At 42.8% G+C, this 16,721-nt stretch overlaps 1 protein-coding gene across 1 annotated transcript in view; it reads right to left on the bottom strand.

The window, feature by feature from the left end:
• The window catches only part of agbl1 (AGBL carboxypeptidase 1), a 222,385-nt gene that overhangs the window by 205,009 nt on the left and 655 nt on the right, over nucleotides 1-16,721 (bottom strand). The gene's annotated exons all lie outside the window — the stretch shown is intronic.

Raw genomic sequence — 16,721 nt, 5'->3', positions numbered from 1 at the left:
CACTATCTAGATACGGCCTTCAGAGTATAGGCCGTATCATAGATAGATGAGCAAATGGTACACTGCAGAGAAAAGCCAATTTCACACTACATTCTTCTCGACACCCCAGGGTGATACTTTCATCCCATGGCATTGCGTTTCCATGGCAGCGCCGCTCTGTAGATATCATATCATTTTAGTTGTGAGATGCGTAGTTTGAAAACACGTACAGGAGCTTACTGGCATGTAAGGGTTCCATCGGTTAATCGATTTCCAGCAAAAATATTTTTTTTAAATTTAATTCATTTATTGTATTTCAATAAAATAGGGCAAATCAGATTCATCAATGGTTGGCTAATCAGACTAAATAATCAATAGTCGGTGTGTTGATATATATATATATAAATTGGTTCGCAACCTTTTCAGGCCATGAGCCTGTGACCCCAATAAATAATCATATTTGAGGTGGGGACCCCCACCCTGATATGCACTTGGAATTGTATGAGTTGAGTCATTAGTTTGACTTGGTTCCAAAGATACATTTGTGAAAATAGCAGATCTACAAGCTCACAACGCCTCCCAATGCAAGGCGTTGTGAGCTTAGATCTGCTATTTTCACATTTTAGCATCTTTCTTATATTATTTGAAAGTTTGGCTAATGTTTCACCAGTTATATAATAATTAGACCTTAAACGTCCTTAAATTCACACTTTACTGTCATCTGGGGACCCCCAAAAATCATGGGGGGACCCCCCGGGGGTCCCGACCCACAGGTTGAGAACCACTGATATAGGCTACAGAAAACAAAAACTTGATTAATCGATTAATAAATATAAGTAGTCGATAGAATAATCGGCTGGAAGATAATCTAAACTTGCAGCCCTACTGTCATGTGAAACTAGCTCATCTGTGTAGTCCAGTGGTTCTCAAACTTTTTCGTGCCAAGGACCCCCAAATAGACACGTATTAGACCGCGGACCCCCATTTGAAAAGATAAGCCAGGGACCCCCATAAGAGAAGATTTGTACGGCTCTCTAGCAGTGATTTCAACCATTTTAATTTCAAGGACCCCCAGTTTGACATGCATTAGGCTACGGACCCCCATTTAATGGCATGTATGTCTCTGGGACCCCAATTCATATTGTAAAATCAATGTTAATGTAACTCTGAGAGTGTACAAATGGAACCAAATGGACCCGTTAGGGTCCATTTGGTTCCATTTGTACACTCTCAGAGACACAGACCCATAAGGGTCCATTTGGTCCCTGTCCATCATTTAGCTGGGGACCCCCTGGAACCCCCTCAAGTACCCCTGGGGGTCCTCGGACCCCACTTTGAGAACCAATGGTGTAGTCTGTTTAGGGTTTCATTGAAATCCCAGGGACGGTCATCATCACATATGATTGGATGTGCGTCGCCTGCATCCAATGTGAACCGCGGCCCGGCGTCTTATCTGTCGCCACTGCTATGGGAACAATGCTGACCTCGGCGCTTACGCTGCTGCTCGGCCATCTCTCTCTCTCTCTCTCTCTCTCCCCAGGGGGCTCTCACTCTCCGCCCTCCTTCCTCGATGACAGCTGTGACAAGACATCACTCACGGCTTCGGGATTAACTGTCCCCTCCTCTCTCTCTCTGTCTGTCTCTGTCTCTCTTGTCTCTCTCTCTCTCTCTCTCTCTCTCTCTCTCTGTATAGTAGAGGCCAGGCCGGCCGGCGAGCGGTGACACACAAATGATTTTGTGACATTTAATCTGCGGCTTTCTCTCTGTCACTTCTAGTATTTCCTCCTTCTCTCGACACAGCTCAGGTTATTCTATTCCTACAGTCCTACAATGCAATACAATGCAATACAATGCAATATATACCACTTTATTCAGGGTTTGATTAGATTTTTGAGATGGAGGGGGAAATCTATGCATCTGCTTTTGACCCCCCCCTGCCCCCCATAGACAATTTGATATGCTTGATATTTATGATTGACAAAATCACAATTATGCATATCTTTTATAGTGAAAATAGCAGATCTACAGGCTGACAACTTGTCACATTGCAGATCTTCTATTTTCGCAATCTGTCTTACGACAAAGTCTACAGGGCTTAAGTGGTTAAAAATAATAAGTATTATTATTTGATTTCTTTACAAATGAAACCCTGAATTAAAAGTCCAAGAGGGCAATTCAATTCAGGGCACATATACACACAGCACACAAGATAGCTACTCAGGACCATAATATAGTCTCGGGTGGAAACCTTGTATGTCCAAAGCCGTTCCTTTTTTTCATCATTGCTTTAAAAACATTTTAAAATTGTGAAAATAGCCGATCTACAAGCTCGCAACGCGTCGACACATTCTGAGCTTGTAGATCTGCTATCTTCACACATTTTGTGCAAGTAGGGCATACATTTACAAACAACATAAAAAAGTGATATGGAGATACACGGGGTTTCTGCCCGACAGCAACTGCGATATTGACCTGCGATTCATCTAAAAATAAATCCTCTCTCCTTATCCACCCACCCCCCCCCCCCCCCCCTCCATGTGTCTCGTCTCACTCTCTTCCAAAAGCCATTAACTGAATTTGGCATTGAATAGATAAGATTAGGCCTAATTGACATGCCTAAACTAATATTGCGTGTCATTTTCGTATAACTTTTTTGGACTTAATATGAGCCAAAATCTCAAAGTCACATCTGAGGTCAATCCATTGAATAGAATAGAGGTGGTGGGCATTGGGGAAGACCCTGGCATGCAGACACGTGTAGTACACAGTATGGGCACAAGAGGGCGCAAAACCTCATTCCTGCTTCATTTTGATTTGTTTGTACACAACAGTGGTTCTCACAACGGCCGGTCGTCCTTGAAATGTTGCTGTAAAATGTCAAGAAAACCTGAACAATCATCTGAGATATTAACTGAAGGTACAAAAGGTATTTGCATTTGCCAAATACTAAGAGAAACCTTAGGATAAGTGACTAAAGAGAACACACACTTTTTCCCCGTTATTTTTTTGGCTCTTGTGTTACAAATAATTGTTAAATGTTCTGTAAATTGTGCCCATCGTGCAGCTTTCGGCTACTAGAAGTTAATGTAACTGTATATTTATATCTTTGGTGTCTTATAGTCCTGCATGCAAGCTTGTAGATTTGCTATTTTCACAATATTTATCTGTGGAACCGAGTCAAACTAAATGTAATGCCTCAACTCCTACAATTCCAAGTGCTTGTCAGGGCTTGTCAGGGTGGGGGGTCCCCAGTTCAAATATGATTATTTTGGGGGGTCGCGGCCTGAAAAGGTGGAGAACCACTGCTTTAAAGAACCTTCCACTGGTCACAGAATTAGACCGTGTGTCTCTTGCCAAATGCTGTCAAAACAGCAGGGAACGAATGGTCCTGGTCATCCCAGGATAGCTGTCTAAAACTTTATATCCACACACTTAAAAGGCACTTTCTAGGCCAACATAGAGGAGGAACATGGAGAAATGTGAGGAGACTTGAGAAAACTGCTTCTACTTTAAGTCACTGGTTCTGCAGATCGTTTTAACAGCCTTTTTTGTGCCATAAATAATAGATGATACAGTGACACACTGTATTTCAACCAAATGAGGAAAAGGTGTTTACAAGAGCTTTGGAGATTTAAGGTAAAAGCAGGTAAAAGTCTTGTACAGTAAGTGTTCATTTATCCATGGTTACATCGGTACACTATAAAGCAGTACAGAATCGTCATGTCAACAAGCCCCAAATGAATCTGTATTTGGCCACGGACCGCCATCTGAAAAGATGTTGTTCCAAGGACCCCACTATGGAAGATTTGTGCTGACGTTTTTCAAAATCTTTCACAATATTTGTGTAGGAGAAATAGGAGATTTTACAAGCTCACAATTTTGGAGCCACAGACCATCCAACATGGTGAGCAATAACCTCTGTTTATTTCAAACTTGTCAGTGATGCTTGCGTCAGCGATGCTTTCAGGGTGTCACAGGCTTAACACTCAGGGTTTGAGAGTTTATGCTACTACAAATAGAATCAGGATAGGAAATAATCTATTCTGTCTGTCTGTCTGTCTGTCTCTGTCTCTCTCTGTCTCTCTGTCTCTCTGTCTGTCTGTCTCTCTGTCTGTCCGTCTGTTGTGAGGGATCAATGATGGTCTTTGTGGTGACACCGCTGAGAACAGAAAGGGAAGTGTGTCTGTGAGAGAGGCAGTTTGACGGATAAAAATGACCCTTGGTTCAAAAGGTACCCATTATTTTCTACACACGCAACACACACCCCACATCCTTAGCCGCCAACCGACTCAAGGCCGCCATTCCTTTGTCCATGAACTTTACAATAGCCATCTGGTCCTCATAGGGTGACATGGGTAATCCCAGCATGAGTTCATCTCTCTCTCTCACACACACACACATATATATATATACAGTACTACAGAGGTGCATGCATATCCATAAACACACTGGAATTCGAGAAGGGAAACAATGCTTAATCCTAGGATGACATATAGGCCCATTTATGTCCTAGGGAGGATTCCTCAGGCCAGCTGCACACACGCACACGTACGCGCCCATACACACACACATACACACTTCCTCAAAAACAAGGGAATACCCATAATGTTGTTTCAGCTGTCTATATATCCATCTGCGTGATGCTCTCAGACTAAACAGACATCCCATCAGCAACAGCAATAGCTCTGCTCACATCACCGTCTAATGAAAGCAGCTCACTCACATGAGTGGTGTGTGGTCAAAATACCAGCCGCCAGCCATGACCTAGCTACTCAGGCCCTCAATGTTTCACAATCATTTGAGAACGTGTATTAACGCATTAAGACCGGGAACGCATGTCACGTGTCATTTTTTTTATTTCTTTGGCTATTAAAAATAGCAGATATACAAGCTCATAGCGCGGCACCGAGTGCCGCGAACGTTTGTAACTTAAATCTTGGCTTCTGGGGATTCTACAAATGTCTTCTAAATCCTAACAGTTTATTGTATTTTTATTATGTTGCTATATCAGTGGTTCTCAAACTGTTTTCATGTCAAGGACCACCCAAAATGTTGTTCCAGGACACCCCCCCCAGAAGCAAATATTTGAGTTAAAAATGTTTGCTTAAAAATATATATACATTCAAAGATTTGCACAAATTGTCATGATTTTTCAAAAAAATAGCAGATCTACAAGCTCATAGCGTGGCACTCGGTGCCGCGCTATGAGCTTGTATATCTGCTATATCTGTATATCTGCTATATCTGAATAGCCAAAGTAATGGTTAAAGTGGTTACACAGATGCATTCCCGGTTTAAATGGGTTAATCTATCCTCGAGCCAAGTTTGTCTATCCTCGAGCCAAGTTTTTGCAGAGTTTGTCTCCTTATTTGGCACGTGAGATCTCGCTAATCTAAACTGCACATGCAATGTTACAGAATGTCCTTAAATTGGATCACTAATTAGTAAGTTAAGACACTGCGGCATCACGAGTATCATGTGGGACACGAACAGCTCCAAATTTATTTCATTATTAATGTTTTTTTAACGGTGTGGCGCCAAGCCATCTAGAAGAGCGGTTGTCCGTGTGTGTCCCCTGTATGTATTTTTGTATGTCCCCAAAACTTTTCTGTCTGTCCCTGTCTGTCGGCACCAATCGGCACTGAACTGAAAACGTGTGCACTGCACGCTGCCAGTAGGCCAAGGATGATATCTTATTGATGACGCAAGATATGTACTTCAAGAAAACTGCACACCTAGTGACTTGCTATCCATAGCTACAGACTGCTCATTAGAATACTTTCTCCTTCATCAGGAAATCTGCCTTCCCATGCATGAAAATAAACAAAACGTTGCTCACAGGTCCAGTCGTGGCATTGTGGGCTAATGGTACTGATGGTGACGCTACAGCAACTTTATAAAGTTCAACAATTTGAAAATTCATATAACAAATCAGTAGTATGTGCTATTACTTTGAAACTTTCACAAAAATGTATGGGCAAAGTGAGCAGAAAGGTTCACATGCTTCGAGCTGGTAGGCTATGACCGTTTTTCTCATGAAAGGTAATCTAGCTAAAGAAAGGATCCAGACATTTGGATCCAGACAGTTCCGACGATCAATCCTCATGTACTTCTCTCTTTTGTTGTCTTCCTCTTCTTTTTCTTATTTCTTTTCTTTGTTTGCCCAAAATAGGGATGCCAGGGTGAAAGTGGTTAAATAACTATAAATATAAATGTTTAAGCTAGCATGGAAAAGGAACCATCAGCCATCGCTAACAAGTTAGCTATTACTTGCTGCTAGTGTCTGGAGGGTCATGTGTTTATGTACTTATGCCCGTTATGACAGCCTGAAATGCCTATAATAGCTAGAAATGTATCACGAGTTAAACTAATGGCATGGTGACAATCCAACAACATGGTGTAATGAATGAATGATCCTACCGCAAATTCTTGAGTGTTAATTTAGCTTGTAGAGTATAATATTGAGCTAAATTAACACTCAATGGTATGGTTCTATGTATGTGTATGGTTAATTACACCATGTTATGGTGATTTATTTTACAGTTACAGTTGCTTGTCATTGTTACACTTTAGTGTCGTAAGTGATTGCATGTGCAGGGGGAGGATTATGGTCTAGTGATATTGATGACATCCTCTCCCATGTGTTGTGCAGGGTTTTCATGACACTGTGATTCTTGTTGAGGTCTCAAGCATAATGTATTTATGCTCCATCGTTCCGCGGCGGCGCTCGTCAAAAATAGCAGATCTGCAAGCTCGCAACGAGTCACAGAAGAGGCACGTTGCGAGCTTGTAGGTCGAAAAGTAGAAATCAGGGCTTGAGGCAGCGCTGAGGGTTCCGAGGCCCTGCTCTGCTGTAAAACTAATCACCTCCTCAGATATAAATCAGGCCCGAAATCTAAACTTGGGCCCCTGGTGGCAAAATCGGCCCATAAATCAGACGAACGGAGAGAAAGCAGATGGAAAAGAAATGAACCACCCTCTTGTACATGGGTGCCAAAGACCCCCAGACAGGGACATGCAGCACGAGGGGATGAAATTGAGACAGATGGGCTGCCAGAGAACATAGAGAGATATGGAAGGTTTATAAAGACGTAGAGAGAGAGAGAGAGAGGGGGGAAGGGCGGCTTGTGGATCACACAGTTAGTGCGCGCATGCACCACGCGCTCCTTGTGAGTCGCAAGGACCCGAGTTTGGATCCGACTCCCGTCATCTCACGCATGTGTCCCATTTCTCTGACTCCAGCATCTAATGAAGAAAACAAATTGCCCCAAAAGAATCTTCGTAAACCACTTAATCCCCCACAGTAAATAATTCACTGCACAACGGATAGCAAAATAGCTGATCTACAGTATAAGCTCACGACGAGTTGCCATGCGATGCATCGTGAGCTTGTAGATCAGTTATCAATCAATCAATCAATCATCCATCCCTGATCCTCACTGCCAACCAAGTGAGGCATCAGCTCGCCCTGACCAAAGCAGCGGGCCCAGACAACATCAGATCCAGGGTGCTGAGGGTACTGTATGCATGCTGAGCAGCAAGAACCTCTGCTCCAGGACCTCTTCATCCTCTCCCTGCGGCTGGGAAGCCGGGTGCCTCAACTCTGGGAATCCTCCTGCATTGTCCCAGTTCCCCCGAGAAGGGACGTCCCTCGGTCCACGACAACCAACAGGCCAAGTTGCTCTGACATTCATGTCATGAAAGACCTTCGAGCGGCAGGTGCTGCGACACCAGAAACCGTGCGGTGAGGGACTACCTAGAAACCCTTCAGTTTGCGCATCGGGTGAATATTGAGACAACTTGTTGTGATTTGACACTTTGAAATAAAATTGAATTGAAAATTGAATTGAACCATCATCTACCTGCTAAACACACCTTGACGCCAAGGCCACAGACACACACACACACACACACACACACACCAGAAAGTAAAAAAAGGAGAACAAATGAAATAAGCCGAATATCAGAATACCTGTATGGTGTCTCAACAACGTTGTGTTTTGTGACAAAATAATAACTACATCGGAGTCATTGGAACACAGGTGTTTTTTTTTCCTTTTTCCATTTCCAGAAAAGTAAAGGTTTTGGATGCATACAAAGTTTTTGCCCGACAGCAACGATATAGGAATAATGTAATAGGAATACAAAACGCTGTTCCACTGGGCTACCATCACTCATTTATCTTATCGCCTCTGTCGGGCAGAAACCTCTTATCTCCATATTCTGATTTTTTGTGTTTTTTCGTAAATTAACGCCCTTGCTTGGCCATAATACAGCGTCACACAAAAGCATCAAAAGTAGCAGATCTACAAGCTCAAAACGCGTCGCTTCGCGCCGCGTTTTGAGCTTGTAGATCTGCTACTTTTGCTATTTTTGAATTTGAATCCCGAAAAGTAACAGTTTTGGACGTATGAGGTTTCCCGCCCGACAGAGACGTGATGTGAAACCATCTTCCTCTTGCTATCTGTCTCACTTAATGTTTGTGTGATTGCACTCATTTTTCACACCTGGGTGTAAAGGGTTGATGTGTAAAATCCCCCAAACATCCTTTTGTTATTGTGTATCGAAGTCTGTCGTAATATTTCTCCAGCGTTACAGTATGTCACTATCTGGTTGCGCTGCTCCATGCTGAATGGACGCGCCTGCGAAAAAAAATACCTGAGTGTTAATTTAATTCTGAGAGTGTAAAAATGGATCACTCAGTGTTAAACACACACTCTGGTTTAGAGTTTACTGTGGATATCCGAGCGATTTTTCCCCTTTTCCCTTCGCACCTCAAGGTTCTCCCATAGGTTTTCAAAGTAGGGGGCCCATTGGAAACGAGAGGGACCTGTTTATTGGAAGAATATCCTTGCTGTCGGGCATAAAACTCTCATCTCCATATTTTAACTTAAATTAACGCCCTACTTGATCATACTACAGCGTCACACAAAAGCATCAAAAGTAGCAGATCTACAAGCTTGGAACGTGGCACGAAGTGACGCGCTTTAAACTTGCAAATCTTCTACTTTTGCCATTTCTTTACCACCCGACAATATATTGGAACGGATATTTAGAACCAATAACAGACTCAATATTGCTCATGTAGGTTAAAAAGTATCCAAAAATACAAATACTCAACTTAAGTACAGCTGCTCAAAACATTTACGTTTACAGTTTAAAGGACAACTTTGGTTTTTTACAACCAATGTTTATGTTTTAGATTGTAATTAAAGTAAATAAAAGATGAGTGTTAAAAAAAAAAAATTGTACTGCTTTCTATAGTTTTAGCAATTTTCACAATCTTTTTTACAGTGTTTTCACAGTGGGCGGGGGCATTCTGTCCGGTGGCTAAATATGTATTTTTTTAACACAATAACCCGGCGTTTTCTTTATTATTATTTACAGTAGCTCTTCTAGCCCCCAATAACTCACATCTGGCCATCTCAGACAGCCGGACCTTTTTTATTGTGTAAAAAAGGCATATTTAGCCACCGGACAGAATGCCCCCGCCCACTGTAAAAAATATCGCAAAAAATGCTAAAACTATAGAAAGCAGTAAATGAAAAAAAAATTACACTCATCATTTATTTACTTTAATTACAAGCTAAAATATAAACCTTGGTTGTAAAAAAACAAAGTTGTCCTTTAAGTACAGTACTCAAGTAACACACACACACACACACACACACACACACACACACACACACACACACACACACACACACACACACACACACACACACACACACACACACACACACACACACACACACACACACACACACACACACACACACATCTTACATCTTACTCTTTTTATGACTACTTTTATGTGTGTGTCAAAACAAAGTTGAATTCCAAAATTGACAGTTACTGTGTACACCTGTGCAGGCGTGCAAACGCACACAAATACATACATACTGATACAGTGCATTATGCATACAAAGACACACATGCACACCGCCGTGCACACACACACACACATGCACATGCACATGCACACACACACACACACACACACACACACACACACACACACACACACACACACACACACACACACACACACACACACACACACACACACACACACACACACCTTACTCTTTTTATGACTACTATGTATGTGTGTGTGTCAAAACAAAGGTGAATTCCAACATTGACAGTTATTGTGTACACCTGTGCAGGCGTGCAAACGCACACAAATACCTATACACTTATACAGTGCATTATGCACACAAAGACACACATGCACAAACCTACAAACGTGTGTTGTTACTTCTACGTGACATTGCCATAGCAACCTTGGAACCCTGAACCCTGAAATCTGTTTATAGAGGTTATTGCCATAGTAACATAGCAAATGAGAAACAGATATGCATAATCAACAGCGCACTAATAACCGCTGGGGGCAAATCATTTTACATTCCTACACAGCCAGGGATTTTATACATTTAAAGGACAAAAAACAAACTACCGTAGCACAATATGTTTAACTTTAGGGCCCCCCAACCCCCCTAGTTCAACCTGGATTTGCATTTTGCCAGGAGTATTACATTCAACATTTTATTCAGCGCTCAGCTAAATGAATCGTCAATCATATTAATTGAATTAAGAATAAACAGACTGGCTCGTGTAACAGCAGCTGACAATGCTCACATGAGTTTTGGGTTATTGTGTGTCGTCAATAATGTAAATAAATGTAGTTGCATTCATGGCCATGTAGGCTGTGATAGTTCTTGGAGGCCCACTCAGATGTGTAGTTATTTATTTTTACAAAATGTTATATTGATGAAATCAGCATTATTTACACAACGGAAATAGCACTGAGCTTACTGGCCAATACAAACTAACAGGCGAGTGCGCCCCGGTGCGCAATTTCCGAACGCACCCTTAGTGTCAATGCCTGTATCAAAAGGATATGTCAGAGACAAGCTAAAGTTAAATGTTACAGAATATTAAAATGTTCTACACATTGCAATAACGACATTGTGCAAGGAACTGATGGATGTAACTAGAAATATTGATCTGGACAAAGCTAAGCCCACTGATGAATTTGCAAATGATTTAGGCTTGGGAGATTATGGATTCATAGCATATTTAGGCTAAACCATGCCAATTTGATAAATAAAATAAATATGCCACATTTTGGCTACTTTGTACACGTAAGCCATATCACTATGCTTATTTTGCAATTTCACCTATACTATCATGGTAGGGTAGGGCTATGATTTCAGCAGCTTGCACCCACATGTTGGAACGGCCAGCTCCACTTCTGCCCCTGGACAGTTTTGGTGTGTGTGTGTGTGTGTGTGTGTGTGTGTGTGTGTGTGTGTGTGTGTGTGTGTGTGTGTGTGTGTGTGTGTGTGTGTGTGTGTGTGTGTGCGTGTGCTGTGCGTGTGCGTGTGTTGCACCTGGCCGAGTTTTAAACGACGGCCAAATGTCAAACGGCAATTCCGGCTCGATTCCGTAAATCAATGCAGTTACATAAGGTCCCTCTCATAATAGATTTAATGGCCATGTAGTCTGTGATAGTTCTGGAAGGCCCACTCAGATGTGTAATTATTTATTTTTTTACAACAGCTCACATTGTTGCTTTTGAACATTTCTTTTGTCATTTCACAACAGGTCATAGCCAAAGACTATGGCTACTTAGGTGTCCTTGGCAGGCATGGAAGGGTTCTGTACTGCCTTCTGTACTGATCCACCACAACTAACCAATTAACCCAAAAGATATCCTTGCTGTCGGGAATAAAACTATTATTATCATATCCATATTTTAACTTGTTGTGTTTTTTCGTAAAGTAAGGCCCTACTTGATCATACTACAGTGTCCCTCAAAAGCATCTAAATGAAAATGACATCAAATGCACTATTTTTTAAAAAAAAGTAATGGTCATTATCAAGGGCAAACTCATTGTAAAAAGACAGACTTATATGCTTCTGAAACACTCCCTGTGGGATTTGCGGAGGATGCAACAAAAAAGCGTCATAGACACGAAGTCAAGCTACCGAAGGCAGTGTGCAATAAGGTGACTCTCCACCAAACAGACTACAACAGACTGTAACAGACTACAACAGACTACAACAGACTGTAACAGACTACAACAGACTGTAACAGACTACAACAGACTGCAACAGACTACAACAGACTACAACAGACTGGCAGTCTGTTGGCAAAAGTTGGCATTTAGTTCAGCACAAACTGTTTATGAAGTGTAGTTGCTTAATTGGGCATGCTTTCAAGATTCTTTTTGAAAATAGCTGATGTAATAGGGCTCAAGTGGTGCAACTGGTCACTTCTTTTGGGCTTGTTTTCATAGACCTGGTCGCTTGTTTCACTCACAGAATCTGGCAAGACTGGAGCCAGCTCGGACTGCAGCTCGGACCAAACCGTTTCCCCCCTCTCTCCCCCCTCTTCACTACCCCACGGCTATCGGCAGCTCTACCGGTCGGGACAAGACCAAACCTGCTCGGTCGTTCATCGACGATAATCTAGAAGCCCCGACCCGACGACACAGCGCTGCTATCTTCAACAGGTGGTCGGCAGGTTGTCGGCAGGAGACGCTTTCCAGCGCCTTCCGTGGCCGAGTCGGGGCCGATATCAGTGCGGTGGAGAGCTGCCTATAGGCTTGTCTCTAAATGGACATAGCATTTTTTTGAACAACTTAATACAACTTCATCTTCACCATTAAGAACAACACTACTTCACAAGCACAATGTTGGTGTCGGTGTGACAAAGAAAAATAAACTTTTTATCAACTTCAATGCAATTTTAACAAGTTGGCATTTCAGTCTGGAGCCTTGGGCTGTGGCAGCAAATTGAATGCCTGTGACTGGCTAGTACCGGTACATCCCATAAGGTGGAGTGACAGGACTATTGTAATTGGGTAGTAAGTTGTTTGATCCGATAAGCCGGACGGGCAGGCGCCTAATTGGCTAACTCTGGTCCATAGCCTTGCAGGACACATATCCGATAGCCAGGAGGGAAGATTGCTCTGCTATTATTAATTCACAAAAATGACAGTTGTCGTTAGCCATTTTGGAAAATATTTGGGAATTGAGGGCCTTGGCCTGCTGTCAGCGTGCAAGAAACATGACACTGATCGGCCTAGAAGTTTGCGAGATTAGCTGCGGACAGCCAGATGGACCCGACAGATAGACACCCACAGCTGAACGCAATATCTCTGCCTGCCTGGCGGAGATAACGAGCAGATTGCCATGAAACTTGCTGAGTGCATTCATGCTCCTTGGAAGATGAACCCCAAAGCCTAATTTATACCTTGTAAGACAACCCCTGTGAGCCGGGTTTTTTTGGCTCCTGAACATAATTTGGAACATCTCACAGGCTGCGAGCCACTTGGCTCGTACTTCCTGTCTGAAATGTCTAGCGGATCACACCGCGTCATTAATGACTCGGAGCTTTAGCAGTGAGCCCGTCTATTGAGCCTAAATGTCCAGAGCTATGAGCCATGAGCCCAGTCGTTAAACAGCATAAACTAGGCTAGACTATTAACCCCATGACACATCCTCTAGCGCCAGCCTCAGGCCAAATTAACAACTTTTCACGCAATATATCTCGTAATCGACTGCCACCCTTCATCCAATTTCCAGTTGGTTGTAACTCTTCGTGTCTGTCAGCGTCTGTCAGTCACTGTCCAGTTTTAAGGGCAGCACCGTCTGTTGTTTATCACATATCGCCATGGAAACGGCAATCGATCGCAGCTCGGCACCTGGGTGTGGACTGTCCGGTTGCAAAGGGTTTTGTGGTTTCATGTTGCAACTAGAAAAAGTGCTCCTCGGAGCACAAGTCTCCGCCAGGTCAGGTAGGTTATCTTGGCCTCCTGGTGGCGCTATAATAGGCCAATGTAAAAAGGTTTCCATTTCTTCTTAGGCCTTTCACGGCAATCGGACACGAATCGGACATGATTTGAGGCATTTTGTTCAAAAAATGTGGTTTGCTAAATTAGACCTGCTGGTGGCGCTATAACAGGCCAATGTGAAAAGGGGGGAATTTCTTCCTCGGCCTAGTTGGAATGTGCTTACAAAAGTTCACGGAAATTGCACGCTGCGTTCATGATTTGAGGAATTTTGTTCAAAACTGACCTTCAAGCTTTATCCTGCAAACTTTGGAAGCCAATGTTAGGCAAGTAGGATGGAATATGAAATATCGGACACATCCATCTTGATCACATGACTATAGAGATACTGTGTACCGATTTGCGTGTTTTTTTGGACAGAATCTGAAGGAGTAAGAGAAAAAAAATGTGTTTTACAAAAGTCAGCCTCCTGGTGGCGCTCTAAAAGGCAGATGTGAAAAATGCAGGGCAAAGGTTTTTCCTTAGCCTTTAGGGAGTGTGTGTGCAAAGTTTCACATAGATCGGTGCAGTTATAGGTAAAGACGTGAATCGGCCTGTTATAGCGCCACCATGAGGCTGATGTGAACATTTTTAAGTGGCATTTCTTCCTGGGCCAAGTGGGAATCTACGTGGAAAATTTCACGGCAATCACATGCTGCGTTCAGGATTTGAGGCATTTTGTTCAAAACGAACCAATCCTGCAAACTTTGGAAGCCAATCTTAGCCAATCCGGACGTAATATGGAAAATCGGACAGATCCGTGTTGATCACATGACTGTAGTGATACTGTGTACCGATTTGCGTGTTGTTCGGACAAAATCTGTAGGAGTAATATCCAAAAATGTGTTTTGCAAAAGTCGGCCTCATGGTGGCACTATGACAGGCTGATCTGAAAAATGTGGGCCAGAGGTTCTGCTGTGGCATCCAGGGAGTGTGTGTGCGCAGTTTCACAGCGACCGGGCCAACGGTGGCGGAGATTAGCTGCTCGCAGACAGAAGGACGGACGGACGGACGGACGGACGGGCGGACGGGCGGACGGACGGACGGACAGGGGGCAAAACATACTCTCTCGCCATGCCTTTCGGCCTGGCGGAGACAACTAGTTGCATTGCGAATCATTGGTGTGAACTGGGCTTTTAGGGAGCAGCACAACCTCTAGGGGCGTTTAGACTGCTCTGGATCTAATCGGTGCATGCTCACGTGGTTTCCTTATTTAGATTTCATCAGCTGGATTCAAAAACATCCTCATGTGTAACACTAAGCTTAAAAGAACATTCTGTTGAATTAAAAGTGAGTGAGTGAGTTTGAGGTGGCGGTTCTTCCTTGGCCTACTGGGAGATGCCGGAGGTTAGCTGTACACACACACACACACACACACACACACAGACGGATGGACCCACGGGGGTTTAAACACAATCTCCATCTGGCCTGGCGGAGACAATTATACTGTGCATGTGACTGACTCTGCAGTAGTAAAGCACTCTATTGCACATGGGAATGAAGAGAAGACATACAGACAGACAGACAGACAGACAGACAGACAGACAGACAGACAGACAGACAGACAGATAGATAGGTGTTATGCAATACAGGTGGTGTGAAATACTATCTTTGAGCATGGCTAGACTCGGGGCTAAAGGCTAAAATAGGACAGGTTTTAGATCTGAGGGTCGCAGCTCCTGGCAACACATGATACAACCATTGAGCAATCAAGTAGCACCCTACACAAGAACACACATGTGTACACACTCATGTACTTATGCTCACCTCACAGCTGCTCTGGTCATGTACTGGTCACAGACTCAAACACATGTAGCCAGTGTTGGGCAAGCTACTCGTAACAAGTTACTCATCAAGTGTAATAAGTTACTCTTTAATTACATTTAAAAAGTAATTATATTACATTACTTATTACTTGATATAAAAACTAAAGTAATTAGTTATGTTAATCGTAAATCAAACTTTATTTATAGAGCACATTTAAAACAACCAAGATTGACCAAAGCTGCTACAGAGCAGGAGCAACAAACAAAGCAAAACACATATACATGTAAGCATGAGCACAAAACACGTATAGCACAAAAATAAAACGCTCATGTGAGATTAAAAGCAAAAGAAAAGAAATGAGTCTTAAGCAGGGACTTAAAAACATTGATGGACTGAGCAGATCTAATATGGAAGGGCAGCTGCAGCCACGATTGCGCGTGCGCCCCTGGTTCTCTTGCTAGTTTTGAGCTCGACCAGCAGTAGCTTATCAGCAGACCTCAGAGCTCTAGCTGGGATGTAGGGTTTCAGGAGCTCAGAGAGATATCACAACACACACACACACAAACCCACACACACCCACACACACACGAGCACACACGCACACACAAGTATCATGTATGTCTCCGGATGCCAGCCAAAAGACGGTGGTGTGAAATTTCTCTTGGTGCCACTTTGCATGCTACTGTATCTTCATTGCATGCTGTGTCCATAGTACTTCAAATGCATAGAATATTATGCACATCCTTTTGTTGGCCTTAATACAGCAAAACAACATGGTACATGCCATGTATTGTAAATGCTACATTTGAATTTTTTGTATTTGTTGGAGTTTAGTCCATTCATAATGTGATACTAGGTTACATTAGCCCCTGTTACAATTTTCACCTCAAATTCCTGTCTGTAGCTAATGTGTCTGTTTACATTCACTCTACATACAATACATTGTTTACATTCCACGCTTTGCTTCTTTGCATGTATTGTAAACTAGCACATGCATCTACATTTGCACGTGCAACGCAATCAAACTATATGTCGTTAGTTTACATAATGGCCACATTTCTAATGATTAAAGTTTGACATTTGCGTTCTATAATGCCAGGCTTCCCGATGCCACACTTCACTGCTTGACAAGAC

Source organism: Gymnoscopelus microlampas (genome assembly GCF_963454915.1).
Source record: "Gymnoscopelus microlampas genome assembly, chromosome: 6".
Classification (NCBI taxonomy): Eukaryota; Metazoa; Chordata; class Actinopteri; order Myctophiformes; family Myctophidae; genus Gymnoscopelus; species Gymnoscopelus microlampas.
The sequence above is the reverse complement of the archived record's forward strand: the minus strand, read 5'-3'. Positions and strand labels throughout refer to the sequence as shown.